Below are 26,171 nucleotides of genomic sequence, written 5' to 3' on the forward strand. Positions count from 1 at the left end.
CCGGGACGTAAGAAGCGCTGGCTCCCGCCCAGGTGAGGAACCGACGGGAAGCGCGTCCACGGACGCCCCACCCGGCGGGCGGGACCCGACGCGGCTGCCTCGCGCGCTCCCCGGGCCGCGCCTACTCCGGCGGAGCCGCGACGCCAGACGCAGTGACGCCACAGCCAGGATGCCCGAGCCGGTGACGTCAGAACCGCCGCAGTGGGCGGGGCCGGCCCAGCCCCACCCCCGCCCCACCCCCGGCGCCTGCGGCTCAGCGCGGGCCGTGGCCTCCCGCTCGGCCTTCCACTTGGGGTCCTCCTGCCCGAGCGGTAAGACCGAGGTTCCGCCCGCCCCTTATCCCGGACTTGGCAGCAATGGCTGCGTTTGTTGGGGAAATTGCCCTTATTCTGCCCTGAACGCGGGAGCGCGGAGAGCGTCCGGCCCCCGCTGTTGGAGACTTGAGATCGCCAGGCCCGGTTGACGCCCCTGGGGAAACCCGGCGGGGGTTGGTCAGGAACGCGGAGGCGGCGCCAGGTTTGGCCTGCACCGGCGTGACTAGAACTGGGGGTGGCTCCTGGTCCCGGCGACGTGCCCAGGCTAGCCTGCTGCACTAAGCTCTGCCCAGTCCCGGTGCCCAGGCCTGCGGAGACAGACCATGGAGCAGTTCAGCAGGATTGAAACCCTCAACAGTCTGCAGTGTTGCAGCTACGTCTCGCCGGCGCTTTCACCCAGCATCTTCCACGTTAAAGTGATCACACGTCGATCGGTGTGTCCCCTTGATTGCAGCTCCTTTAGTAACTCGGGGTCTTGGTGGTCTCCATCCCAGGGAAGTGTTCCTAACACAGGTTTGCCACGTTTACTTGGTTATAAAGACACTGTGGGAATATAATTAAACCAAAAATAGTGGGAATATTGGAAGTAAAAAATACAGTTTGCTCTCTTAACCTCACTTACAAAATCTCTGGGTGTATTTTTTTTTAAAGACTGTATTCATGAGAGAGAGAGGCAGAGACACAGGCAGGCCCCATGAAGGGAGCCCGATGCGGGACTCGATCTCGGGACTCCAGGATCACGCCCTGGGCGGAAGGCAGGTGCTAAACCGTGAACGACCTAGGAATCCCCTCTGGGTGTATTATTAATAAAGTGTATGAGACCTCCATCTCATTAGGAGTTAAGGCGATAGTGGTAGAATTGCTAACATTTATACAGGGCTTGTTATTTGCCAGACACTGTCGCAGGTGCTGTGCAAGATGAGCACCTTTTATCTTCAGTGAAGTACATGCTATTACTCCCATTTTCCAGATAAACTGTGGCATGGTGAGATTAATTTGCTCCAAGTCACACGGGCCAGGACCTGCCCTCTGAAGTGGTACTCTTCACACTTGGTGTAATGGGAAACGACTGAAAGTCCAAAGGCCTATTCAGGACCCATCTCCACTATTTACCAGTTGTGTGCTGTTTATAAAGTTACAACTGCTCAACAAAGTATACCTGAGTCTCTGTTTCCTTACCTGAAAATTGAAGGTGCTACACCAGTTGTGTTGAACTCCTTGAATTGTTATGCACATCAAACACAATGTTTTTTAAAAATGGGAGCATTTTCAACACTATATGAAATATAACATGTTATATACTGTACTTGTTTCACAGTCTTGACTATTTAAGTAGGCCAATTAGGAAATTAACTAAATTATGATCCAGACAACTGTAATATGTCCCTGAAGTAGAATTACCATTAAATTTGAATTGTAATTAAAATTAACAATATTATTGCCAGATAGAATAATTCATTTAGTTCTGATAATGAACTATATTTGCAGGGTAGGTGTGATCATTTTGAAGCCTATCATGTAGATGAATTACCTCTGAAATTACCTCAGAGACACTACTACTTGTAAAAAAGGAGTTTCTCAAAAACAAAAAATTTGGGGGGCACCTGATTGACTCAGTTGGTAGAGCATATGACTCTTTGGCCATTAAAAAAAAAAAAAGTTTCTCAGTTACTCATAATACTAATAATATAGCAAATTACAGAGTCAGGTTTTAATGTTTTGAAGTCCACTGGACTCTGGAAAATAGACATTGAAACAGTAATCATTTATTTTTAAAAACTATTTCTTGTTAAAAATAATTTTGCATTATGTGAACCAATAAATTATTTTTCTTAAGCCAGTTTGTGTTGGGTTTTCTATTGTTTCCAAAGGAGTTGTAACAGTTACACTGCACTATGCCTATGACCACAATCTCTGCTCCTCCCTAGTTTACAATTGTGAATGTTAATCCCAGCTGACATGGCAAAGTATTGTGCATCATTAAATGACAGCTTGTTATCTAACTCTGATAGATGTCTTAGCACACAAATATTACAGAAGAGTAATAAATTCTCATATTCTGCCTTCAGTTGATATATTTTAATCTCTGGAGAAGAAATGACCCTGTATATTTTCTCTTTTGCTTTTTGTTTAAATATTTTATTTAATTATTTCAATTAAGAGAGAAAGCATGAGTAGGGAAGGGGCAGTGGGAGAGGAAGAGAGAGAATCTCAAGTAGACTGCTGAGCATGGAGCCCGATGTAGGGGTTGAATCCATGATCCTGAGATCATGACCTGAGCTGAAATCAAGAGTCATATGTTTAACCAACTGAGCCACCCAGGCACCCCTTTCTCCCTGCTTTTAGTTAGGATGTCAGGGTCCTTAAGGAACTAAGGTAGATTTGGGGAAAATCTGCTTTTGATGTGAGAAGATTCTCTTCAGTAACTCCACAATATTTACATACAATTACATTAAAGAACCAGGGAATTTAACTTCTAAACATTTTTCAGGAACCACTGTCAATATTCAACACATTATGATAGTTTTTGATGTTTCTACAAAAACAGAACTTTGACACTTTTTTTTTTTTAAGATTTTATTTATTTATTCATTCATGAGAGACACAGAGAGAGAGAGAGGCAGAGACACAGGCAGAGGGAGAAGGAAGCTCCATACAGGGAGCTCGATGCGGGACTCGATCCCTGGACTCCAGGATCACGCCCTGGGCAGAAGGCAGACGCTCAACCGCTGAGCCACCCAGGCATCCCAAACTGACACTCTTTAATTGATTTGGTAAAAATCTCTGCCTGTGATGAACTTCCAGCTCCATTTACCATTAGCTACTATATTCTTGGAATATGATTTACTGATGTTAATATCAGAGTGTTTCATGGTAGTTATGCCAAGACAGACTAAACACTTAGCTAGGAAAATTATATGATTTTTAGTTCCAGGATCTCTCTTTTTTTTTTTTGTTTTAGAAAAGATTTTATTTATTTATTCATGAGAGACACACAGAGAGACAGAGACACAGGCAGAGGGAGAAGCAGGCTCCATGCAGGGAGCCTGATGTGGGACTGGATCCCAGGACCTGGGATCACGCCCTGAGCCAAAGGCAGATGCTCAACCTCTGAGCCACCCAGGCGTCCCTAGTTCCAGGATCTTTACAGTGTTTTCCAACTATACTCCTAAGCCCTCATTTATTTTTTCTTACTGAGATATAATCAACATAGAAATCTGTATTCATCTGAGGTGTAGAACAGTAATTTGACATATGTATATACCGTGAAATGATTACCTCACTTGGTTTTATTTTAGTTTTGCCAAGATGGTTTTTAAAAATCCTACAGCATGCAAAATATGTTTGCTCATCCCTGTGAATTTCCAGGAGTAAATGATTAGAAATAACTGCTACACTGTAGATATTCAGAAGACTGTTTTGTATAACTCAAAACATATTACTACATTAAATGATATGAATAATAAATTAAATGCATTTATTTGGGTCAATGAAGCTCTATGAAACTCAAGATTTCGGGTTTGTTTCATGTTTATGTAACTAGTTTTTTTCTCAAATGAGAAAAAGTGCAATAAGAAATTTGCAGAGCTCTATTTGAGCATGACCTAAATTATCCTCTAAAAACTGCTACTTCAATTGTGAACTTCCACGTGTTCTTTTTTGTGATTTCCAAGTGATGAAATATTAAGCCGTATACTTAAAGAAACAGAAGCCAACAATTCTGACTGGAGAAATTTAGGATTATTTATTAGGCCCATTACCCATGAGACAATGAGACTGGTGAACAATGTAAGCTTTTGAAATGTGCACTTTTAAATATAAGAATGAAAAAGCCTATGTTTTTAAATTTAAGTATGATTTAGTAATAGTGTCAGTAAGCTTTCTTTTCTTTGTCCCCTTAATGGCTCTTCAAGTATCTAGATAAGGCAAAAGCCTTTCTAAACCAATCACCTATAACAGGTGACAGGTGTTCCTTCTGCTACAAGACATCTCTGTTTAGTCTTTGGATCTAGCCACCTGTCCTTATTTCTTCCCAGCTTAATACTCATGTTTATTGTCACTTCATCATAATATCTTCTTTGCTCCCCAAAAGCCTGCCCGCTATTTGAACACTCATCCCTCTTGCTGTCTGGAATGTCTACTGCTTGGGGATCCCACTGGCATTCTTCCCTACCAGCCCTTGCCATTCTATTCCCATCCTACTGCAACATTATCAACTAATAGCTGTTTTTTCCAAACCTCACTCATGAGGGCACCTGGGTGGCTCAGTTGTTTGAGTGTCTGCCTTTGGCTCAGGTCATGACCCCAGAGTCTCAGGATTGAGCCCTGCATCAGGCTCCCTACTCAGCAGGAAGTCTGCTTCTCTCTCTGCCCTTCACACTGCTTGTACTCTCTCTCTCTCTCTCTCTCTCTCACAAACACTCAAATAAATGAATAAAATCTTTTTTAAAAAATTTTTATTCATTTATTCATGAGAGACAGAGAGAAGGGGAGAGAGAGAGAGAGAGAGAGAGAGAGAGAGAGAGAGAGGCAGAGGGAGAAGCAGGCTCCATGCAAGGAACCCGACTCAGGACTTGATCCCAGGACTACAGGATCATGCCCTGGGCTGAAGGCAGGTGCCAAACCACTGAGCCACCCAGGGATCCCCAATAAAATCTTTTTTAAAAAGTTCCAAACCTCACTCATGGACTATATCTTGAAAAGAACTCCATTTGGTGAGGTTCATAAGAAAGAAGTTCCAAATAATCTTACTCCCAAAGCTCAAAGCTGTTGGCAGATGCCAACTGGAAGCTCAGCTGGAGGTGTTGTCCATAGGCTTCAGAGCTCCTAGACTCAGCCTTATTTAGGCTTCCTTGCTGCAGCAGCTGAAGTCCAAGCAGGAGAGTTCAAACAGGACAGGCTTTGAGGTGGTCTTCCATTGTAGCTAATTCCAAACCCATTCTTGTGATATAAAAATCAAATATGGATTGTTTGGTTCAGAAATGCATGATGCCAGGGCAGCTCAAAGAGAAAAATATTGTTTGATAAAATTGCTAAACCTAAATACCAAAGGAAAATGTATACCTTATTTTGAAATGTGTTTTAACAAAGTAGCTTTAGGAAAGAATGCCAAGAAACTTCTACCTTGGAAAAGGAAAGGTGGATTAGTTCCTCTAGATTTATGATGGGTTGGTAATCAAGGATCTTGAGGAAAGAACAATCTGAGCTCAAGGGCTTAGGTCTAAAAAAGATGGAGTCAATTAATACATATGTCGTCTTCAGGGCCAAAGGGGTGATCCATTTTTATAGGTATGAGGCATGTGCTGTCTTTTGCCTGAGAAATAGCCTACTAGAAAGGTGAGGTGGAAAAAGGCCCATGGATTTCCACAAATGAATAAGAGTTCTAGAGTAGTTGCTGATGAAGGTCCTCCTGGTAGTGAGATATTTTGGCTGCAGGCACTGTGAAATATTAACCCAGAAGAGAAAAGTGGAAAAGCTGGCCACGAGGTCTGGGGAATATCCTAGAGGAACTCACTCTCTGGGAATGGTGGTTTCAGAAAAAGAGGATCCCATGGGGTGGGGGACAGGGCTGAGTCTGGCATCTAGTGATATCTGCATGCACCAATACTCCACTGGACAGGGCTGCCAACTCTGGTTCTTCAGAGACCTGCAAGCTTAGGGACTGAAAACCCAACAGGCATAGGTGGGCTGTCAGTGTCCACACACACTCAAGGTGACAATGGGCATATCACAGCAAACACAAGAGGAAACATCTGTGTTCCAGTGGTCTCAGCACCTCCTGGCTGCCTGGTTCCAGACCCTCCACCAGCACTACATGCCAAGAAGGATGGTTATGGGCAGCCCAGGTGGCTCGCGGTTTAGCACCACCTTCAGCCCAGGGCCTGATCCTGGAGACCCGGGATCGAGTCCCACATTGGGCTCCCTGCATGGAGCCTGCTTCTCCCTCTGCCTGTCTCTCATGAATAAATAAATAAAATCTTAAAAAAAAAAAAAAAAAGAAGGATGGTTACTTGGGCTTGTATGGCTGGACCTTGGAGGGGAAAATAGCAGGAGAAAGGTGGCATAGTACTGAGGGTTCAACCTGAGAGAATTTTTTTCCACTAAGGTGGCAGCAGATTGCCCACATGTGGCCAGAAAGACCTGGATGCCAATGCTCCTAACTTTTTAGGGCCTCACGAGAACTGCTGGGTTTGAGGTACCTCACATGACCCTGCATCAACTGGGGAAAGTAAACATCATTAGGCTAGGTCCTATCAAGTCAACTTTGGCCAACTGATAGTCCGACTTAAGTTTTTTTTAATTTTTTAAAATATTTTTTTAATTTATTCATGAGACACACACAAGAGAGGCAGAGATATAGGTGGAGGGAGAAGCAGGCTCCTTGTGGGGCACTGGATGCGGGACTTGATTCCAGGACCCTGGGATCACACCCGGAGCCAGACAGATGCTCAACCACTGGCCACCCAAGCGTCCTCTGACCTAAGTTATTCAGGCTTCCTCCATGCACCACCTGAACTAAAGCCACAGACACTGAAGCATCCAGCTTCCTTGTTGGACCAACCAGTCCTCTTATAGCGAGATGATACAAATTGGAAATGATGCCTACTCACCTGTGTGATTCCTCTAGGGTAGGAACCAGCTGGAGTCAACACACTTCCACTGAGTAAACATGTTTCCACAGGTTTTCTGGGACCTTCCAAAGCAGTGACATCAGAGGTTTGAGCTCTGACCCACCAACTGCAGGTATCACTAGCCTCAGAGTTCTGGAATGGAGAGATTGTGTCACATGGCAAGTCTCTGTCAGCCCTGGGGACTCTGCAGCATCTGGAAAGTAGTAAGGTCATAGGTGGGCTTATATATCCTCATTTGGACCACTTACAAGGGGGCAGGTCAGCAATGGCCATGTTTTAAGTTTAGGAGAGGCCAAATGCCCTCTCCTAAAGCACTTGTATGCAGGATGTTCTGTCAGGACAAGTGGAGCCTGAAAAATAGCCTACTAGAAAGGTGAGGTGGAAAAAGGCCCAGGGATTTCCACAAATGAATGAGTTCTAGAGTAGTTGCTGATGAAGGTGCTGATCCTGGAGACCCGGGATACTGAGAAAACTGTTAAGTGCAGGTGCATTCTGGTTCCATTCACTGTATCCAAGTCAAGTGTTGTGGCCTTTGGTTTTGCACTTCAAATGCCAGCCCTGCAAGGTGTCAAATTCAGGACTTTTGTGCTGCCAGAGGCAGGTGGCACCACATCCCAGTGTTCAGCAAAAGTAAAATGAGGGCAGCTCCGGTGGCGCAGCGGTTTAGAGCCGCCTGCAGCCCAGGGCGTGATCCTGGAGACCCTGAATCGAGTCCCACGTCAGGCTCTGCATGGAGCCTGCTTCTCCCTCTGCCTGTGTCTCTGCCTCTCTCTCTCTCTCTCTCTCTCTCTGTGTGTCTCTCTGAATAGATAAATAAAATCTAAAAAAATAAAATAAAATAAAATAAAATAAAATAAAATGAATTTTCATAATTGCCTGACAATGTCTCAACTGCCAGTCCCTGTGGGACTTTCTTCTATGAAAAGTTCCCAACTATGAAAGATTAGCCCAATCTTAAAGTTAGTCAACAGAGGGGCAGCCTGGGTGGCTCAGCGGTTTAGCGCCTGCCTTCCGCCCAGGGCGTGACCCTGGAGTCCCGGGATCTAGTCCTGCGGCGGGCTTCCTGTGTGGAGCCTGCTTCTCCCTCCGCCTGTGTCTCTGCCTCTGTCTCTCTGTGTCTCTCATGAATAAATACATAAAATTTAAAAAAAAAAAGTTAGTCAACAGATCTGGGCAGAGTCTAATTACTACTTCCTATTTCAAGTTATACTTTGGTGAAAAGACTCCATTTCAATGCTACAAAACTCTCATTTCAGCTTTTTTGAAAACCTCTGTAGTCTCTACACCCATATGTTTCCTTAGTTTTGAAGGGCAGACTGAAGATAAAGGGAACATGATTTTCCTGGATAAAAGGCAAAAATAATGATTTACAAACTCACAAAACTGAATTTTTCCTACACTAGCACACAATGGGGAATATTTATAATAAGGTGTACAATATCAGGGTTCTTTCTTATTTTATTATTTTTTTAAAGAGTTAAGATTTTTTTTTAAGATTTTATTTATTTATTCATGAGAGACAGAGATTGAGAGAGAGGCAGAGACAGAAGCAGGCTCCATGCAGGGAGCCCGACATGGGACTCAATCCCGGGTCTACAGGATCAGGCCCTGGGCTGAAGGCGGCGCTAAACCGCTGAGCCACCGGGGCTGCCCTCTTTCTTATTTTCTTAATTTTTTTTTCAATATCAGGGTTCTAACTCTACTTAGGAGACCGGATGACATGAGTGTAAGAACAGCAATGAGTAATAAATATAAAGTTACTTTCACATGTTTTGAAACTTTTCTTCTAAAGTATTCAGAATTATCTTCCAAAATCAAAAGGCAAAATGTTATAATTAAAGAATGTAAAGATTTTAAGCCAAATTATTTAAAGCTGAACAATCTTTTTTTTAAAAATTTTTATTTATTTATGATAGTCACAGGGAGAAAGAGAAAGAAGCAGAGACACAGGCAGAGGGAGAAGCAGGCTCCATGCACTGGAGCCCGACGTGGGATTCGATCCAGGGTCTCCAGGATTCCGTCCTGGGCCAAAGGCAGGCACTAAACCGCTGCGCCACCCAGGGATCCCAAAGCTGAACAATCTTATTTTTGGTAAAATTAAATGATTAAATATTGTTATAAAAAATAAAATTGGGGATCCCTGGGTGGCGCAGCGGTTTGGCGCCTGCCTTTGGCCCAGGGCGCGATCCTGGAGACCCGGGATCGAATCCTACGTCGGGCTCCAGTGCATGGAGCCTGCTTCTCCCTCCGCCTGTGTCTCTGCCTCTCTCTCTCTCTCTGTGACTATCATAAATAAATAAAAAATTTAAAAAAAAATAAAATAAAATAAAATTAACAGGGTGCCTGGGTGATTCAGTCAGTTGAGCATCTTACTTTTGGTTTCAGCTCAGTTTAAGCTGCTCAGCATGGAATCTGCTTCAGATTCTCTCTACATCCCCCTGCTTGCACGTACACTCTCTCTCTAACATAAATAGATAGATAGATAGATAGATAGATAGATAGATAAATAAACTTAACATGATTTTAGCATTCAATGTTCCACCTAGTTGCCAATGTTTTTTTTTTCATCCAGTTGACAATATTAACAGCATATTTCATGTATATTGGAATTTGGTATACATGTGTAGGACTTTATAGCTAATATGAATAAATGTTTTCACAGCTGTTGCAAATACTGTGCTAAACTAATTCATGTGTAATTCTGGAACCACTTGGCGATGCCTGGGTGGCTCAACAGTTGAGTGTCTACCTTCGGTTCAGGGTGTGATCCCAGGATCCAGGATTAAGTCCTGCATGGGGCTTCCTGTGGGGAGCCTCCTTCTCCCTCTGCTTCTCTCTTGCTCTGTGTCTCTCATGAATAAATAAATAAAATCTTTTAAAAAAATTCTGGAACCACTTGTTGAAATATGAAGAGAAGCAAGAAGCTGATGCTCCATACTACTAGGAAACGATAAGTGTGATGTAAGAATGGTTTGCATTCATGCTATCTGAAAAGATTTGGCAAAAAAAATGTAACTTGTTATGATATCCCACTTAAGTGCTTCTGCTACTCAAAAACTCTCTACTCCCTGCAGCAGTATCCATCTCTGATGTTGGCCATGTACAACTGGGGAGCCAGCAGAGCATCTGGATATAGTCGTGTTTTCTTTCTTTTTTTCTCTTAGATTTATTTATTTATTTTAGAGTGAGAGAGTGAGCAAGCACCAAGCGAGCAGGGGCAGAGGGAAGGGGCAGAGGGAAAGAATCTCAAACAAACTCCCTATTGAGCACAGAGCCAGAGGCAGGGCTAGCTCTCATGACCCTGAGATTATGATCTGAGCCGAAATCAAGAGTTGGTTGTTTTTTTTGTTTTGTTTTGTTTTGTTTTGTTTTTAAATTTTTTTTAATTTTTATTTATTTATGATAGTCACAGAGAGAGAGAGAGAGAGGCAGAGACACAGGCAGAGGGAGAAGCAGGCTCCATGCACCGGGAGCCCGATGTGGGATTCGATCCCGGGTCTCCAGGATCGCGCCCTGGGCCAAAGGCAGGCGCCAAACCGCTGCGCCACCCAGGGATCCCAAGAGTTGGTTGTTTAAGTGACCGAGTCACCCAGACACCCCTGGATACAGTCACATTTTCTTTTGAGGACACAGAACAAGAGATGTCGTGAAGTGTTTATCTACCTGAGACCTGCAGGGTAGCAGAATATACCATCCCAAAATATACCATTTTGGCATCAGAATTATTTTGAGCTGAAGGCAACTGAATAGAAGTATAAAAAAAGCTTTCTTCCCTCCCCCTTTTTGCCTAAAAGCAGGAAATAAACTCATAAAGATGTTCCCCCTCTTCTATCCACCAGAAAGAAGTTAATTACCAGAGACAACTCTAGACCCTTACCAGCCCAGAGACTGCACCAAAGGAATCTCCATAGCAAATTTTACTAATTTTATATTCCATTAGTTCCCCCATTTATTTGCTTTCCCACAATTCCCTCCTAGAAACTCAAAGACCTTTCCTTTGTCTTATCACTTCTCTAAACATTTATTGTTCTTTTGTTAAGATGCTATAGAAGCCATGGGACGCCTGGCTGTTTCAGGCAGAAGAGCATGCAACTCCTCATCTCAGGGTCATGAGTTTGAGCCCCACATTGAATGTAGAGATTATTAAAAAATAAAATAAAATAAAAATTTAAAAAGATGCTATATAAGACCAAATTCTAAACATTTCTTTGAGTTGCTTACCTCTGAGTACTACCACATATATACGCAATTCTCATATTAATAAACTTGCTTTTGTCTTGTTAGTCTGTCTTTCATCAGTCTAATTCACACGGTTCCAGCCAGAGAACCTAAGATGGACAGAAAGAAAAGAACTCTTCCCCCCTCTCCTGTAGATCTTAGCAGTTTAGTGTTTGTGATATGTGGGGGACACTAAAGTACAGGGCTCGCTGAGGTCTAAGAGTTAATACTGCCTTACTGGGTTCCTATGATAATCACCAAGTACAGGCCACATCCAATGGACCATGTAGTAAAAATGTAACCATGGTAAAAACATGGCTTTGGAAAAATGAATGCCCAAATAAACCTCAGCAACCTCTTATGCTGCTGTTAACTTAAAACTACCCTGTACTGATTCAAGCTTCCAGATTTCCTTCTGGGGATGCCAGGAACTATGTGGTGCAGGAATCTTCTACCAAATTGTCTCATGCAATATCACCAAAAGCCCATAGCCATTAGGAGGGCATACCACAGAAAGGATGCATTCAGAGTACCTGGCTACTCCCTAAAAAAAGATTTGTACTCCAATGGAAGCCATCTTTCCATGTCAAGTGGACCTAAGACTGCTCCCCAGATGTGTTTTGATGAATTTAACACTTTACTGCCCCAAATCTAACTTTTCAGTAACTGGAAATATAAAACAATAAGGTAATTTCACACTATTCAAAGGAAGTGTAAATTAAAGGCCAAGGGATACAGAATTTGTTTGCATTTGAAATAGAGCCTTAGGGTAGCAGGAGCTATTAAGTAAATAGTACAATTTGAATATGTACTAATGAAAGCAACTCTGTTTTAACATGTAGTCTCTGTTTTGCAGATAAAATACTTTTCCTCTCTGAAGAGAGCTTATAAAAAATAAATTTGAAAAATTAAAAACCTGGGACACCTGAGTGGCTCAACTGTTGAGCGTCTGCCTTTGGCTCAGGGCGTGATCCCGGAGTTTCGTGATCAAGTCCCACATCGGGCTCCCTGCATGGAGCCTGCTTCTCCCTCTGCCTATGTCTCTGCCTCTCTGTCTCTCTCTCTGTCTCTCTCTCTGTGTCTCTGTATGAATAAATAAATACAGTCTTTAAAAATAAATAAATAAAAATAAATAATTTTAAAAACAAGGAGCTTATAATGCTACAAATGTTATAGTTTCTTAAATTAAAAATAAATATGTGAGATGCCTGGATGACTCGGTTGGCTAAGTGTCTGCCTTTGGCTCAGATGATGATCCCAGGGACCTGGGATGGAGCCCTACATCAGGCTCCCTGCTCACTGGGGAACCTGTTTCTCCCTCTCCCTCTGCCGCTCCCCCTGCTTGTGCTCTCTCACTCTTGCATAAATAATAAAAATAATAAAATAAAAAAATAAAAATAAATGAGTGTATGCACTTATACTTAAGGTCCGAAAAACAACTACCAACTTGTCAATCAAGATACATATATACAGATATGTCTATATACATTTTAAATTTTCAAAAGTAACATCATGAAGCTTCAATTCATAAAAATGTATGAAACATAAAGAATTCATTTCTGAATATTTTGCCTGAATGTATTTATGGATTTATTTAGGCAAAAAGATAACTCACCAGTGTGAATGACTATGTCTGATACTTAATATCCTACGAATTAAATTATTTTAAAGATTTTATTTATCTATTCACTCATTTATTTGAGAGAGAGAATGCATGCACATGAACAGGGCAAGGGGCACAGGGAGAGGAAGAGGGAGAAAGAATCTGAAGCTGACTTAGCATGAGCACAGAGCCTGATGCAGGGCTCAATCCCACATCTGGGAGTCAAAACCAAGAGATGAACACTTAACAAACTGAGCCACCCAGGTGCCCCTGAATTAAATTATGTTAGAGTCAACTTTACAAAAACACACCTTAGGCTCAAGAAGAGAAATTTAAGTGTGAGTTGGTAAGAGCAAGCCACAGGCAAGGAATAGATAAAAAGCTTGGCTCTGATACCAGACTCCTAAAGGGGAAAAACTGGGATTTAAAGAATTTTACCTGGGCGGCCCTGGTAGCTCAGTGGTTTAGTGCCGCCTTCAGCCCAGGGTATGATCCTGGAGACCAGGGATCGAGTCCCATGTCGGGCTCCCTGCATGGAGCCTGCTTCTTCCTCTGCCTGTGTCTCTGCCTCTATCTCTCTCTGTGTCTCTCGTGAACAAATAAATAAAATCTTTAAAAAAAGAAAAAAGAGTTTTACCTGCCTTAGAGGTGGTGGAGTACCTGACAGAGGATCCTTATTCCTTAAATGAATGCATGGAGCATAGCCCCCACCAATCCATGTTAGGCTGTGACGTGAAGAATAAACAACAAAAATTTATTGTGCTGGGCACCCTAAAATTTGGGGTTATTTGCAATAGTAGTTTGCCTGAAATTCACACAATAATTGCAAACTTTGTAGAATTGTTTTAGGGATTCAAGAAAAATAATCTTTTTTTTTTTTATTTTAGTTATTTGACAGAGAGGGACCACAAAGAGGAGGAGCAGTAAAGGGAGAAGGAGAAGCAGGCTCCCCACGGAGCATGGAGCCCAACACAGGGCTGGATTCTAGGACCCTGGGATCATGACCTGAGCCAAAGGCAGACGCCCACCAACTGAGCCACTCAGGAGCCCCAAGAAAAATAATCTTGCCTAAAAAAAGCAGGTCAGGTTTTAGAAAGATAGATATCAAATCAACAAGTTACCTTTTCTTTGCTAAATGATTAATTGAGGAATCATACTGGTTCTCTAAAATATTTATTCCTGTCAAATTTCAAAAGCTGATTAAATGCGTTAGGTAATAGATCTAGGAAATTTAATATTTTGTTTTAATTTTTAAAAATTAACTTTTTGCTTTAAAATTTTTTAAATTTATTTAACAGAGAGAGAGAGAGAGAGAGAGAGAGAATGCACACAAGCAGGAGGGAATGGCAGAAGGAGAGGGAGAAACAGTCTCCCCTCAACGTGGGACTCGGGATGGATCCCAGGACCCTGGAATCATGACAGTTAACTGAGCCATCTAGGTGCCTGTTTTTGCTTTAATTAAAAAAAAAAACCTGTATGTTCTTGTGTTTTCTCTACTGTGATTAATCCAGTTTATACACAAGGCAAAATTGAGATCTGGAGACATAGTACATTTGGTTGATTCCATGCAAGAATTTGCATTCCTGAAGTAATATGGAACAGCTAAAGGCTTAAGTAAATGCAATGTAAAACATGGGGTTTTAGTTGAATGTATTACAATTAAAGTATAATTTTTAAAATTTCATATATTTTATGAATTTTGTAGATTTTGGTTCAGGTCTCAAAAGTACAATTGGTTTCAAGGGAATAATCCTGCAGACCAATGTGGGAGTTTAGAGGTTCCTTTTACTGTAGTGGTTTCTAGAGTTGCTTAGGCCTTTGAACAGTTTATGAAAGCAGTTAAAGGGGTTTGTAAGCCTTCTCCTGAATTTCAAAAGGTCTGCCAGGCATTTGTGGTATAAGCACTGACTGTATGATGGATAATGGTTCTTCAGTCAAGCTGTTCTTTGATAAAAGGCCAGTTACTTCACCTCAATTTCTCCCATGTAAAAATTGTGTTAGGACTATTGAACTCAAATTTGTTTTGTCAATTATACCTCAGTTAAGATGAGGGAAAAAAGAATACTTAACTCAAGGGATTGTTTTAAGACTTATTATGAGATAATGTTTGTAGAGTTTGACACCTGATAATATACGATAAATGGTTCTTCTCACCCTCTCTCCAATAAAAACTGTAGGTAACATTTACTAACAATAAGGATGGATAAGATAACCTGAGTTACCTTTTTTCAATTGCTATTACATCAGTTCAGTATTAAATCATTTCCTTCAGAAATATTATTCCACAGTTATTATTCCAAAGTCCTGTTTTGGCAGTACTATATGCATGTGATGAAAACAATTGAAAAACATATTTTTCTTTCTAAAACTGTGTTCCTTTTGGTAACCAAATTGTCTTAGAATTTGATGCATAACTATAAAACATCAATAAAAATCCTTGGTAACATGTGAAACTAATGATGTACTAATTGAATTTATTTAAATTGACTAATTGAATTTAAAAAAAGAAAGGTAAAAAAAGGTCCTTGGGATAGAGAACCATAGTATGTCAGGACATATTCTCAGAAATGAACGCTAGATGGCAGCTTTTAGACAACATCTTTGGGTAAAATGACCCATTTTCTTTTCCCCCCTCCTTGACAAAATTTAAGCCAAGTCTTCCCTAAAATCCTTTCTTACTCAGAGGATCCTGCTTCCCCATGAGCCCTCCCACCTGCTTCCATCAAGAGAGCAGTTACTAACCTAAAAAATTAAGCATCTATAGAGACTTCTGAAGAGAAAATATTTTAATTAAAAAAAAAAAAAACAAAACAGAAATGGGACACCTGAATGGCTCAATTAGTTAAATGTCTGCCTTTAGCTCAGGTCATTATCCTAGGGTCCTGGGATGGAGCCCTCATTAGGCTCCCTGCTCAGCGGGGAGTCTGCTTGTCCTGTCCCTCTCTGTCTGTCCTTCCCCTCTCCCTTGTGCTTTCTCTCTCTCAAATAAATAAAAATCTTAAAGAAAAAAAAAATTAAAAACCTAACCTGTAAGCCTGTCCCTCCATTATACTTTACTGTTTAAAGAATAAATACAAAGTGATTTCATCTTTGTGGTGATGGAGTAGAGCGGAGCAGGGGGAGAAAGGAATCGTTCTTAATCAATTCTAAAAACCTCAGTATATTGTTCATTACAACAGTAGGTTTTTTCAGCTTGTTCTTTTTCTTTTAAAAAAATGTCTATTTTTTTCTTTCATTTATGCCTTCAACAAGTCAAGTGTTTACAGTGCCCAGTTTGGTCCATGTTTTGGTGTGTCATTAAGAGTGGGAAATTAGAAAATATATTTGGATAAGTTCACCCCTCTACCCTTCAGACTGCCACAGTCTCATGAGGGAAATAAGACAGGAACATAAATGTCAGAGTAAAATACACTTTCTGGCATGTACATTTTGGAAGCACAGCACCAGTGAAGTCTTATCAAGTAGCATTTTATCATCTTACATTGGGGTAAGGAAAAAGGAAGTGAGCTAATTTGAGTGCCTGCTGTATGATGGGTGCTTTACAAAGCCTGTACCACATTAGGTAATTAACACCTTTTACCATTTTTTTAGATAAGGAATATGTGTTTTACAAAGATTAACTAAAAGGTGCAACATGACACAGATGATGGCAGGATCATGAACTGAACTCTGTGTAACTGCCTCTTGAAGGCACGATGTGGGAGATGTCAATTCTGGTAACTTGATTACTTAGTAAGATGTTTTTCTTCTCTTCAGCAACAGTTCTTTGAATGTAATAGACAAGGATTGAATTATAGTGCACTTTGTGTTACAGAATGGCAATATTCTCTTTCTATAGCTTCTTCTTGCTTTGTATCTGTATTCCAGAGGTTGAATTCTCTACTTTCACTGTTTTACATCTTCTTCAACTAACTGTTCCTGGCCTTTCTCATTCTGTTCAAAATCTGCTATCTGATTCTAGGGTGCATTAGTTTCCTGGGGCTTTGTAGTTAATTACTACAAGCTGGCTGGCTTAAAACAACAGAAATTTATTTTCACAGGTCTGGAGGCTAGAAGTCCAAAATCGAGGGATTGGTAAAGCCACACCACCTCTGGAGGCTCTAGGGAAGAATCCTTCCTTGCCTCTTCTAGCTTCTGGTGGTTGCTGGCAAATTTTGGCATTCTTGGCATATAACAGCATCACTCCAAACTCTACCTGTCTTCACATGACCACATATTCTCTCTGTGTATGTCTCTGTACAAATTTCCCTCTTGTAAGAGGGACACCAGTTGTCCTAATCCACCGTAACCTCATTTTAACTTGACTGCATCTGCAAAGACCCTATTTCCAAATAATGGAAATGTATTTGGGAGATATGCTACTCAGCCTAGCACATAAAATTTGTTTTTGTTTCTTGATTCTCTGCATTAGAGTTTGTTTCTAGGTAAGCTTCAAATAATTGCAATGAACAGGATTACTCTTCCAACTTCCTTCTGTGGTCTTCCAACTTATATCTACCATCTATGATTTGTGAGTGGCTGATATCACTTTACTTATCTTGCCTAGTGAAGCATTTCTGTCCTCCTGTTTTCCAGAGCTTGGGTCCTGATTCTCTACTGCCTATTTCAGTGTATGCATTAAGTTTTTCCATTACTTTTGTCCTCAGCTTTCAGAATTCACTTCCTCAAGATAACTGTTCCAATTCTCTTTGCCATTCTCTTTGTAATCAACAGATTTGTTCTTTTCTTTTGGAGACCTCCTCCATACATTTAAGGTTTTACTCAGCCTAATGTGACTGGCTCATCCCAATTCTCTACTCTCTGTAGTAACTGCTCTATTTTCCAAAGCCTCAATCTCCCCCACACCCCGCCCAACTCCCTGCATTTGAAGAGCTCATATTTGATGGTCTCTTTAATAACTTTTGTTTCACTGATGCTGTGGTCTGAATGTTTGCGTTTCCCCTAAAAGTTCCTATGTTGAAATCCTAATGCCTGATGTGATGGTATTAGGAGGCAGGGCAGCACTTTGGGAAGTGCTTAGGTCATGAGGGTGCATTTTAGCACCTTGACCTTGGATTTCCCAATCTCTAGAACTGTGAGAAATAAATTTCTGTTGTTTTTTAAATTAGCTAGTCAGTGGTATTTTGTTACGGCAGCTGGAATGGTTCTATAAATTGTAGTGATTTCTTATGTTTTATCTTCCCAGAAATTTGTAACATTTTCCAGATTTCTTCATCACTTCTTTCTCAAAGTCCATCTTAAATTTATTGTCCTCTGCTCTTGCCTACTTTCTTAAAGTCCTGGTTATAATTTTAAGCCCAGCCTTCTTTTTTTTTTTTTAAGATTTTGTTTATTAATTCATGAGAGACAGAGAGAGGCAGAGAGAGAGAGAAGCAGGATCCATGCAGGAAGCCTGACGTGGGACTCAATTCTGGGTCTCCAGGATCACACTCTGGACTGAAGGCGGCGCTAGACCGCTGAGCCACCTTGGCTGCCCTAAGCCCAGCCTTCTTAATAGTGAGTTGTATTCCAAAGCATATTCTGACGTGACCATGAATCCAAGGGTTTCTTAGCTCCTGTTATCTTCTATTAACATTTGGACACATTCTTAGGAATTTCTGGGATTTTTCTTTCAAGTGAGGTTTATTTTCAACAATTTGAACTTTACTTATCTTGCATATTCTGTTTTACATAGAAAAGAACTTTCTCCAGATTAAAATAATATATTCACCAACCTCCCTCAAGGCCATGATAACAAGAGGCCTCCAGGCCACTGCATGACCGTCAGAACTAGGTGTGAATGCTACAGGAAGCGTAAGTGATGTTGATTGTTTTCTTCCTGGGTATTCTTCACCTTGCCTAACTTCCTATGTAGATACCCTAGTGGCCAAATCTTCCTTAACTCAATTTTTGGGATATTCCTTTGATTGTTCCAACATGGGCCACCCTTTCCTTTTATGTTTGACTCAAAAAAGTGTTTTTGAACTGCTTCTCCTGTCTGAGTCTGGGGTCAAAGGCAAAGGGGTGGACAGGGGGCAGGACGAAGGGAAGAAGGAAGGGGGACAAGCTGGACTTCTGGGGTATGCCCTCCTCTTTAGTCCCTAAGTGCTGTGTCCTGTGTGTGTGTCCATCTACCACCACCACCTTCTTCCACCCCCAAACCCCCACCCCTCCGCAGCATCCACCATCCCTACCTCCTCCTCCACCTTGGCATGGTCTGCAGCCTCCTCACATTCTGCTGCTTCCCTCTACCTGTCCCACTAAAGCACATCTGCTCTTCAGGTCTGTGTGCCCAAACTTCCCTGATGAAAAATAAAGATAGCCTTACCCAGGTGGAAAAGCAAAAAAACAAAACAAAAACAGATCTTATTTTGAATAGAACACATACTAAGAGATCTTGGTTTTTCTCTTTCTGGTTTATCCAGTGCCAAGTTACTTTGCTGTTACTTTCTGCTGCTTGCTTTTCTCATTGGCAGCCATCCATGTATTGGTTGGAAATAAGTCTTCAGCATTTATTTATCTAATGTGAAATAAAACACATATACTGAAAACTGTACAGAACATTATATACCATTTAAATTGTTTTAAATAGAAACCCTTTAGACACTATACAACATATATACCATATATTCTGCAGCACCCAACTCTCTCTCTCCTTTGGAGATAAATTCCACCCTTATTTTCTTAGGAATCACTTTCTTGCTTTACTTATCCCCACTTTTAGTATCATTACATTAATGTGCATACTGAAACAGTGCATTTTGCTTCTAAATGTAACTGAAGATTATGTATGTAGACTCAAACCCCATGCATTTTCTGTTTTATTACTTTCTCTCAACATTGTGATATTTATCCACGTTGGATTTAACTGTAATTTGTTCCTTTTCTGTTGTATGAATGTAGTATACTTTCTTATGTTCATAGATAAAGGCACTGTTTGTTTGGGGCTATCAGGAACACTCCTATCCATGGGGCACAGGTACAGAGTTTCATTCATAAGGTCAGTAGTAAGGCCCAGAAGTGTCCATTTCTAAGAAACTGCTGGAAAATACTGGGGGTTTTGGTCTATAGTCCACTCTTGAGTAGCAAGGATTAGTGTAGAGCCGGGAGTGAAAGTGCTGGTCATAGAGAGAGTATCTGTATCTTCAATTTTTTAGAAAATGTCAAACTATTTATAGAGTTGTTGCATTGATTTACATTCTCTCTCTCTCAGTGTTCCTGTTGTTCATCATTCTTGCCAACATTGGTTATTGTCAGATTCTTAATATTTGTCAATCAGAGAGGTGATTTAAATTTGCATTTTCTGGATATTTATAAAATTGAAAGCCTTTTAATGTTTATTATCCATTTGGATTTTCTCTTTTTGGAAAACGAGGTTCCCCACCACCACCACCCAATTTCTTTTTCTCACTGAAAAAACTGATGTCTCTTTGACTACTGTTGGGGAGGGAAACTTTTTATCTTTTAAGTTCCATAACTGGGGTCTAATAAAAAGCCATTAACAGGAAAAAATGATTTACTTATATACATATGGTATTAACAAAAGAACCTAGCTCATTGAACAGTTAGTCGGAGGCTTATACACCTAATTTAGTAGGTAAAAATGGTTTCTATGGGAACAATAAATAGATTTACTCAGGAAAAACAAATCAGTTTTTTAAAAAAAAAATCTGAAAAGAACATTTGTAATAATGTTTATGCTGGTGGAGTGGTCTTTCCTTCCTTTTCATGGCCATGAATCTCCTCTGGGAAAAGGATTTATGGTAGGTTTACTCTTGGTTTCTCTACTGAGGACAGACTCTCACTGAAGAGGGAAATTCTGGCAGCCCCACTTCCCAGAAGTTTCTGCTTTAGTCAGATAAGGGAAACTCTCAGAAGGCTTCTTTCTACACCTATTGATTCTCAAATGTCTTAAGTTTAAACTAATCTTCATACCGACCCTGGGGTTCCAAGTGGTCCCTACACCACCTTGTAAATTTCCAATTTTTTTTTTCTTCTTGAGGTTTCTTTTTTCTTTTTCTTTTTCTTTTTAGAGGGAGAGAAAGAGAGCACATGCATGTACAAGCAGGGGGAAGGTCAGAGGGAGAAGGAGAGAAAATCTTAAATCAGACACTTAACAGACTGAGCTGCCCAGACATGACTCTTCTTGAGATTTCTAACAGATAAAGTATCAAGCTATGTAGTTAAATTAACCACTTGGTTATTATAGGACCTTTATTTTTAGACCACTTATAATATCACTGCTTTCAAAAGTCCTCAATTTTTAAATTATTTTTATTTGATTAAAAAGAGACTTTCTGGTATTCATTTTCAGTTGAATTAAATACTAGGCAGGTAAGCATTCTTCTTTTAGTTGGCTTTTATTTTTTTTAATTTTTTAAAAATTTATGATAGTCACACAGAGAGAGATGAGAGAGAGGCAGAGACACAGACAGAGGGAGAAGCAGGCTCCATGCACCAGGAGCCCGAAATGGGATTTGATCCCAGGTCTCCAGGATCGCGCCCTGGGCCAAAGGCAGGGGCTAAACCGCTGTGCCACCCAGGGATCCTTAGTTGGCTTTTTAGAGATGCTTTTCAGCAGTCTAAATGAGAATGCATATGGTATAATGTATTCGTTTTTGAGATAAATTTCTTACCTTTCTGAAAAGAGGACTTCTGGAATTGACTTAACTTGGCAAAATCAAAAGCAAAACATCTGAATTTCTGCTTTTCCATTTTCCTATAAATTTCTCTTGATCTAGGGGAAAAAAAACAAAATAAAGTCAAAGTACTGGATTCCTTTCTTTCCCCGTATAGCTTTACAGTTCTTTTAGAATTTTTAGAACCCACTAAAATATTTTTCTCTGTCTCATTTGTTTTCCTTTGCCAAATACACCTCCCTTTTTCCACAGCTGATGCAAGCTCAGACTGAAATAAGCCCCATTGCAGCAAATAAATTAAACTTGGTAGAGGGAAAAGGAGATGCCCTGCTGAGCAGAGAGCCCGACATGGGGCTCGATCCCAGGACCCTGAGATCATGACCTGAGCCAAAGGCAGATGCTTAACCAACTGAGCCACCCAGGCAACCCTAGAATGTATGTCAAAAACTATTAAAACAAATGAATAGAAAAATGAGACAGGGTTTGCACTGAGTTCCCAGAAAAGAGAATATAAATGGCTCTTAAGATGCTCATTTTCCAAGCAAATGAAAATTAAAACTGTTATGTGATACAATGACAATCTTAACACATCATCAAAGGAAATAAGTATGCTAATATGTTGTTGATGAGACTATGGGGAAATATATATACATTGCTAGTGGAAATTAAAGTAGTATAATCTTTACAGGAGGCAGTTTGGCATTTATCTATCAAAATTTCAAATGAATATAACTTTTGACACAGAAATGGTCTTCTAGGAATTTATATTTTGTCATAAATTTGCATAATTGCAAAAAACTTTTTTTCATCACAACATTGTTCATATGGACAAAAGACTGGAAAGATCCCAAATGTCCACCAATAGGGCACTGGCAAAAACAAAACAAAAACTACATAGTATATCCATACCATGGACTCTGTCCAGCTATACAAAAAGTGATAACATTGTATACTCTTATGGGTCTCAAAAATTTTTTTAATGAAAAAAGCAGGATGAAGAACATTATGTGTGTATTAGGCCACTGTGTAAAAAAAAAAGTATATTTGAATTTCCTTGGCTATGCATAAACTACCAACTAGTTGTCTTTGGGATAGGTTTCACTAGAAATTGAGCAAATAGGCTGCAAGGATGTAAAACAGATTTTTCACTATATATTCTCCTACATCTTAATTTTTTAATTTTTAAAATTTATTTTTCTACTTATTTTTTAAAAGGATTTTATTTATTTATTTATTTATGAGAGACACACACAGAGAGAAGCAGAGACATAGGCAGAGGGAGAAGCAGCCTCCCTGTGGGGAGCTCAGTGAGGGACTCCATCCCAGGACTCCAGGATCACATCCTGAGCCAAAAGCAGATGCTCAACCACTGAGCCACCCAGGTGTCCCTACATCTTAATTTTTTTAATTATGTGACTACTGACACAGATTGGACCTTTAGGGGCAGCTGACTGGCTCACTCAGTACAGCATGAGACTCTTGATCTTAAGGTTTTAAGTTTGAGCCCTATGTTGGGTGTAGACATTACTTTAAGAAATAAAATCTGGGACGCCTGGGTGGCTCAGTGGTTGACTGTCTGCCTTCAGCTCAGTTCATGATCTCGGGGTCCTGGGAGGAGTCCCTCATCGAGCTCCCCACAGGGAGACTGCTTCTCCCTCTGCCTGTGTCTCTCATGGATAAATAAATAAATAAAATCTTTTAAAAAGATTGATGGGATTTTTAAAAATCACTAAAACTCTGTTAGTAGAAGTTTTTAAAGCAATTCCTCAGAATTAAGTTTGCTTAACTATGAAGGAAAAGCAGATCTGTTTACAACTCCTGATGTGACAAAGTCCATTAAATGCTTTATTTCATGGAATATTGTTTTGTTTTGTTTTGTTTTGTTTTGTCCTTTTTAAGCAGGCTCCACACTCAGCGTGGACCTGAAGATGAGGCCTGAACTTACCAACCTGAAGTCAAGACCTGAGTTGAGAACAACAGTAGCTTAACCAACTGAGTCGCCAAAGTGCCCCTATTTCATGGTTCAGAGTGAAAAAACCTTGGTGTCAATTGCAGACCTATCAACAGCATTTGCACAGGGATACCAATATCTGTACCTGTCAGATAAATCACCTATTTGATATTTAAATCTCACAAAAAGGAGCCATTCATCCATTCAGTAGAAATACATTCCATAATGTGATAGACTAGTTAGTAAAAGTGTTTTCTAAAAGTTAAACTTCAGGTAAAGACAAACAGGCAGCGATTTATTTTTAAGCTTCTCTTTAAAAGTATTACTTATCGTGGCTTTTGAAACGACCAAACAGCCTCCTCATCTGGATTTTGCTCAAACAGGAATTTTGCTGTTGCATATCGGGAGTGGAAACCATCTCAATGTGAAATGGTCCTCTTGTCCCTAATATACTCCTGTTCTTGGGCCGCCTGTCTGGCTCAGTCGGTGGAGCATGTGACTCCTGATCTCAGGGTCCTCGGTGTGAGCCCCACCTTTGGTGCAATTACTTTAAAAACATATACATTCTCATTCTTTTACGAATCATGTTTCACTTATTTTTTTTTAAGATTTATTTATAGAGGCACACAGAGAGAATGAGAGGCAGAAACACAGACAGAGGGAGAAGCAGGCTCCATGCAGGGATCCTGACGTGGGACTCGATCCCGGGACTCCAGGATCACGCCCTGGGCTGAAGGCGGCGCTAAACCGCTGCGCCACCCGGGCTGCCCCAGAATCAGATTTGAATAGTTTAGTTGGGAATGCCAAGGTAGTACAAGGGGAAAAAATATGTTCGATTAACAGTAAAACTAATCACTAGAAGAAAATATTTTTGAAGCATGTTTCAACAGTGAAGCTGAAGAGAGGCAAAGATGTCCTGTCCCATCAAACCGAGTCTCATGAGGCTGGAAGATGTGTCTGGAGATGGCAGCGGCGGGGGAGTCCTAGCGCCAAGCAGTGAGTACGGAAACCATGCACTACATGGTACGTAAGGTATCTCTTGAACTCAGTAGGTAAGAATGCAAGAACCAGGCCACTTGTATTCACACTGGCTGCGGTTGTCCTCGGTGTGAGCGCGCGCCGGGAAGGGAGGACCACGACACAGCCGCACCGCGACCCTGCAGCTCGCGCTCTCCACTCCAGCCCCAGCTCCGGAGAGAACACCGGACCCGGGACCCGAACCCCGGCGACACAGCCCTGCCGCTCGCGCCCTTCCTGAGACCCTCGGAGCGGGAGACGGGGATGACCGCAAAACTCCCCTCGGCCGCCGGCTCCCGGATCACATTCTCCTCCAGAGCCCAAGAAAGCGGGCGTTTCCGGACTCTGCTGCGCATGCGCCAACGACCGAGGCGCCAAGGCGGCTGGGAGCGCAGAGAGGCGGTAAACGCACACGCCCCCTAGAGGCCGGCGGTCTCCGAAGTTGCGCCCGGCGCGGCGGTCACGTGACAACTGAGCCTGAGGTCTGTCACGGGCCCTCGCCCGGGCTGACGCACCAGTGGGAGGTAGTGGTGGTACTTAGCAAGTCACGTGAGTCTCCGACAGGTTTCACGACCCCGGTCTGACTCTAGTACCTTTAGCGGCGCCCAATCTTGCCCCCTAAAATGGGGACACCCTCTTCCTAACACAGGGCGGATGTGTTTGAGCAGGGAGGAGGAACAGGTGCATAGGCACCTTGCAGAAGCCTGCACTGACGCACTACGCCCAAAGGTGTGTCGGCACGAGTCCCACCACGCCACAGGCTTTGCTGCGGTCCTCTGGGGACGCTGCCGCGTGGCGACGTCAGAACGCGGCTTCTGCAGGAAGGGTATTCCAAGGCCCCGGCTGCGTCCTGCGTGTTTACTCGCTTCTTCGTGGCCGGAAGTGACGTATCTTGTCTGGCTGCGTCCTGCGTGTTTACTCGCGGCTTCGTGGCCGGAAGTGACGTATCTTGTGCGCGTTTTCTCAGCCCTGCAGTGCGAATCTCTCCTCCGGCCTGCTTCCGGAGTGAAGGAGTCCTCGGCAGGTACTTGTGTGCTCGTGTGCAGGGAAATAGGAAACCGAAATCGTTTAAAAAGTAATTGAAAGGGTAGTACGAAAGTCTTACCACGAAGAAGGCTCCAGGCTACCCTGATTTCCTTGGGAAGTTAAGCCAAACATATTACTAAGATAACTTTGCCGTCTTAATCAGATGCTTCCAAAATGGGGATAGGGGGACAGACACAGGGAGCGCTTCAACGTTTCCTGAGGCTTAGAGAAACCCTAAGAACCTGACAGAGACCCCAAAGTGTTGGGAAGTTTTAAGCCGGTCTTGCTCATGAACGTAGACATAAAAACCCTTAAGCAGAATATTAACTGAAACCATCGTATAGAAAGAACAATACATTATAAGCAAGTTAGGTTGTTTTAACATCAGAATTCAAGATATTTAATGGGTTGATAGAGAAAATGCCCTCTCAAAAAATGTAGAAGAAATAATTAAAATAGGAGGGAAGCTAATCTGATAAAAGGCATCTGCAACATTGAAAGCGTCCTTTTCCTTACAATTTTTTGTTGACTGACCTAGGTCCTTTGATACTAGGAGTTTCCTCCGGTCTGAATTTTGCTGATTGCATATATACGGAGCGTTTCAACGTTCCTCGGTCCCATTTCCTGGTAATTGATAGTTACTAATTTAAACATAGTAATCAGGGTGGCTCGGCGGTTTAGCGCTGCCTGCAGCCCGGGGCGTGGTCCTGGAGACCCAGGATCGAGTCCCACGTCGGGCTCCCTGCATGGAGCCTGCTTCTCCCTCTGCCTGTGTCTCTGCCCCTCTCTCTC

General features: G+C 41.7%; 1 long non-coding RNA gene across 3 annotated transcripts; it reads right to left on the reverse strand.

Annotated features, from left to right (window-relative positions):
* Nucleotides 1–4,870: 4,870 nt before the first annotated feature.
* Nucleotides 4,871–24,350, reverse strand: LOC121494958. 3 transcript variants are annotated; one of them, XR_005988939.1, is made up of 6 exons: nt 24,267–24,350; nt 21,383–21,483; nt 19,135–19,266; nt 18,941–19,048; nt 6,926–7,078; nt 4,871–5,753 (listed from the first exon to the last, which is right to left on the reverse strand). It is a non-coding gene; the product is annotated as an uncharacterized LOC121494958 (long non-coding RNA). The 3 variants fall into 3 exon arrangements; XR_005988938.1 differs by having other exon boundaries at nt 4,871–5,255; nt 6,926–7,139; XR_005988937.1 differs by having other exon boundaries at nt 6,926–7,139.
* Between the last annotated feature and the right edge of the window lie 1,821 nt (nt 24,351–26,171).

The sequence above is a fragment of the Vulpes lagopus genome, chromosome 7 (genome assembly GCF_018345385.1).
Source record: "Vulpes lagopus strain Blue_001 chromosome 7, ASM1834538v1, whole genome shotgun sequence".
Classification (NCBI taxonomy): Eukaryota; Metazoa; Chordata; class Mammalia; order Carnivora; family Canidae; genus Vulpes; species Vulpes lagopus.